The 4,710-nt window shown below is 39.9% G+C and overlaps 1 pseudogene; it reads right to left on the bottom strand.

Annotated features, from left to right (window-relative positions):
• Positions 1–882, bottom strand: part of LOC102869381 — a 5,138-nt pseudogene extending 4,256 nt beyond the window's left edge.
• Between the last annotated feature and the right edge of the window lie 3,828 nt (positions 883–4,710).

A 4,710-nucleotide genomic window follows, 5' to 3' on the forward strand; every position in this document is an offset into this window, starting at 1 on the left:
CCTCCTCCCTCCTCCTCCCCCCACTCTTCCTTCTCCTCCTCCTCTGCCTCCGCCTGCACCTCCAGTAGGTCCCCCTCAGCAGAGTCATCTGCACGTTAGTTTGATCTTTCTTCAGGGAGCTGCTGCTCTGCTCCTCTTCTGACTTATCATTCTTCATCTTTACTCCTTGTTTACTCTGTTCTTTTTCAGTTTTTTTCCAGGCTTTCCAGCAGAGAATCTACTTTTTATCTGGGTCAATTTCTTCTTAATGGTCTGAAGGTCATCTCCTTTCCACTTCGAGGATTTTGATGAAGATCCTCGCTGTCCACTCTTGGAATTGAAGCCACTCTTGCCCCTTCGTGAAGTGTTTTCTGATAACATGCTGGCATTTTGAGGGAACAACAGCCTGAGCATTAGGAGGAGGAGGAGAAACACATGCTGGGTAGCTGTACATCCTGTCAGAAGAATCACACTGAAGAATGAATGGAAATCCAAAATCTCTGTAAATGCTCATTAAAATTATTAAAAAAAATAAAAGAAAAAAAAAGAATCACATGGAAGGTCATAGTCCAAGTCAAAAGAGGAGCCGTACATTCTGTGTTGCAGATTATTTCACAGCTGCTTTTCCTTGGTCCACTTTGGCTCTGCAGTCAGATTAATATTCAAAACCTGGCCAGCAATCATTCTGCCATCCTCTCCCACTACAGCAGCCCGGACATTTCTCTCATTAACGTACTGAACAAAGGCACAGCCTTTATGAACAGAGCAGCCCATGATTTTGCCATACTTCGAGAAGATTGCCTCTACATCAGATTTCTTCACCACAAGAGTGTCCAGGTTTCCAATAAATACACGGGAGTTCATGGAGCTGGGATCTGTCTTGTTGGTAACATTGCTGGCCATCTTGTCTGATAAATTTTTTCACATGCTAAAAAAAAATGTAGCTGGAAATATAAAAAATATCACAGGAGAGGGAAAAGGAGAAGAGATTCGACTATGAACCTCCTACTCCCATGTTCTATGTGAAGAAGCCGGCAATTGCTCGAGGTCAGCAATGTGGCCACAACTGCTCAGTCTTCATTTCTTCACAAAATGGTCCCCAAGTCTCCCTATTTTTTTTTTTCTTGCTGTGTACCATTATGTTGGATCCAGCTGGCACAGGAGTAGATTGCCCTTGCTTCTCCAGCAGAGCATCTGGTGGATTCGAACTGTGTGCCTTTGGGATTGCAGCACAGCTTCTTGTCACTAGGTTACCAGAGGTCCCTTGTTTTTCAGTTCTGTGTAGTATTCCATTGTGTGAAGATACCACAGCTTCTCTAGCCATTCGTTTGTTGATGGGAACTTGGGTTGCTTTCATCTCTTTGCTATTGTGAACAATCCAGCAATAAGCATGGGTGTGCATGTATCTGTTAGGTGGCAGTTCTGTTTTCTTTAGGATATATTCCCAGTAGTAAAATTTCTGGATCAAATATTATTTCTATTTTCAACTTTTTGAGAAAGCACCATACTGCCATCCAGAGTGGTTGCATCATTATACACTCCCACCAATAGAATATAAGGGTTCCAATTTCTCCACAACTTAGCCAGCATTTGTTGTTTTCTGCTCTGTTGAACTTTATTATTATAACTGGGGTGAGATGATATCTCATAGTTGTTTTGAAGTATTTCTATATTTAATTTGTACATAAGCAAATAAATTTTAAAAGACCATTTTAAGAATAATGTTATTTTTCATTTGGGGAATAAATTTTTTCATGTGGTAAAACTATCCTTTCTCATGTCAGGATCAATGAATATTTTGGTTTTAAGGTAAATTTTTTTTTCCTTCTGAAATAATTTTAGACTTTAAGAGTTGCAAAAAGAGTGGCAGCTGTTGCTTTGTTGTTATTAGCTGCTGTAAGATTGGCCCCCAATTTATAACAAATCCCCTGTACAATAGAATAGAACAGAACACTGCTGGGTTCTGCCCAGCAGTTATGGGGAGGTTTGAACCTTTCGGCTGGCAGCCAACTACTTGGCCATTGCACTCAGTTGTATCCCATTATTTCCACCTTGATCCTGATCCCAGATGGTAACCTGTTGCTTTCCTAATAAGCTACACAATCTGACATTTATTATATTTTAGCATGTTATACTAAGGTAATTCTGCTGGCTTAGAGGCAAGGAATTGCACTTTCAACACAAAGGCATGTGGTTCAAATCCACCAGCTGTACTGAGGGACAATGATTGGCAGTCTCTTCCTGTGTGATTTACTGAGTCTGAGAAACTGCTGGTGAGTCAGGTAAGGAAGGGTTTGTCCCAACTCAATGGTACACAACATCATACTAAGTTAAAGTATCATCTGTGTTTTCTCTATGACCATTGCAATGAATTACTGAACCTAGGCAAAATCAGTTTGTTTTTTCTTTTTAGGTTATAATCTGAGAAGTAATGGAATCAATGAACTCTATAAGTGGAAAGGGAATGGATTAATAACAAAAATGAGGTTGTTGGAGTGGACACGGGGAAGAAATACTTTTATTTTAATCACCTTCTATTCCAGAACAGAGTTGTTGTTGTGTGCCATCAAATTGGAACCTACTCATGGCTGACACTTCAGCAAATTTTCAGAAGCAGTAAATCATACAGGAGATTGTTCATCCTTTTCCTGCAGAGCATCTGGTGGATTTGAACCACATGCCTTTGGGATTGCAGTGTAGTTTACCACTCACTAGGCCACTAGAGTTCACTAAGAATTGTTGTTGTTGTTGTTGTTAGATGCTATTGAGTTGAGTATGATGCTTAACGGCCCTATGAACAGCCAACCTCAACCCTGCCCTTTCCTATGCCATCCTTTTCAACTGGACACATGCTACAGACAATTGCTGAAGTCACTGTGTCACAGTTGTTCATAGGGTCACCATAAGTTATATTCAACTCAGTGACACAACAACAATAACTTTATAAACTTACATGCGACAGGGTTGTTTATTGTTTGCTCTTAATAATACAGCATTTGTTTGTCAGTTTGCTGTACTGGGATAACTTGTGAGGTGCTGTGATATTGGAAGCTATGCTGAAAAACCAACAGGCTTAGTAAATTTTTCACCCAGCATCATAATGAAAACTTTAAAAAAGATGAACTAATAGTATGTACAATGACCTGTATCAAAGGCACAATTACTACTACATTTCCTTTATTTACCTCTACCAAAGCATAATTTTTATCCAAGATATACAACTTCTAATGGAACTAAGAACTTTTGCTCATGGTACAGGGTCCATAAGTATAAGTATACCATCTTAGCTTAGGAGGTAATTACTCTGGCCCCTGTAATAAACATCATAGAAACAGGCCAAAAGCGTCATCCCTAGGCACAAGCTTCAGGTTCCATTATTGGAGCTAGAATCCCTGCCCTACAATGACTGACCACTGATTTAAGTACAGTATTTTCTGCTAGAGTACACACAAACATTTCCACCCAGTTCATTACCAGCACTGGAATAGAAACAATTTCTGTCTCAACTGAGACCAGCCCTTGAATAGACATGACCTTGACTGATCTAGATACCACCCTCACTCTTAGGACATCAGCACTCTGTCCAAGGTACAACCACTTCTAGAACAAGTATATCCACTCTGGTTCCTTCCTCCACCCAAGTATCGTCCATCAAGGAACTAAGAATAACCACTACTGCTCAAAGCACATCCCCCCCCCCAACCCCCCGCTTTGGAAATCTTTGAGTTATGCAATAGCTGTGGTTCTTCAGGGCTAAGAAAGGTGCATTTTTGCTTGAAGTATGAAGAGTATGAAGATAATGGTGGGAAGAGAGAGGAGAGAATTGTTCGCATTACAGAGCATAGGCTTTGGGAAGGAGCAACAGGCAGGGAAACAAAAGTATAGTAAAATGGTCAGATGTGAAGAGACTTTCTCTTTGAACCATAGAGGAATAGAAAGCCATTTTCCTTGAGTGAGTAGTACCTCTGTAGACCAAAAGGATGGAGAAAGAGAATAAGAAGTTAGCGATCTACAGGGCAATGGTTCCTGGCTTCCCTCAGATTTGGAAGACATGTAGATCTTCACCTACTTGTGAAGATACTATTTTCTCTGGAACATTGGTTTTAAAAGCATCCAGGCTGCACATGGCTCTGAGGACGATAACTTCCCCAGAGTTTCCAAGGGTAAAGTAGGTGACAGTCAGTGCAGAAACCTGCTCATACTGGCTGGCAAGAACTGATTGCTAAACATTTAGGAACTTTGCAAACTGAGTGATAATAACAACTATTATTATAAATGACATTTACAAACCTGTAATTAAGTAAATATAAACAATAAAAACTGATAATTTCCTAATTTATTTATATTTTCACTCTCGTTTGTTACCGTATCTTCACAAATTTTTATTCAGTGTCATCACACTGGCAGCTTGAAATAGGCCTTTCTGGAAATATTTATGATATAGAAATCAGCAAATGTTACATATTAGACATTTCCCTCTTCCTCTCTTAGAGAGCTGGTTGTTAAGTATTTACCAACACGACAGCAAAAGGAAGATACTGGGTGGAATTTCTCACTTCCTGTAGCTGAAGAAACTACTACTTTTCCTGGTTATGCTCTGGTGGAAGCTTTCTAGGCAGTCCTAAAAGTCCTAAATCAAAGTCCAAGGCCTGGATATGTCAATTGTTTTTAGATGTCATTGAGTTGAAGACAACTCCAAGTGACCCTGTGAACAACAGATCAAAACCTTGC

Source organism: Elephantulus edwardii, unplaced genomic scaffold (assembly GCF_000299155.1).
Source record: "Elephantulus edwardii isolate Elephantulus edwardi_28Jun2011 unplaced genomic scaffold, EleEdw1.0 scaffold00184, whole genome shotgun sequence".
In the NCBI taxonomy this organism is placed as follows: Eukaryota; Metazoa; Chordata; class Mammalia; order Macroscelidea; family Macroscelididae; genus Elephantulus; species Elephantulus edwardii.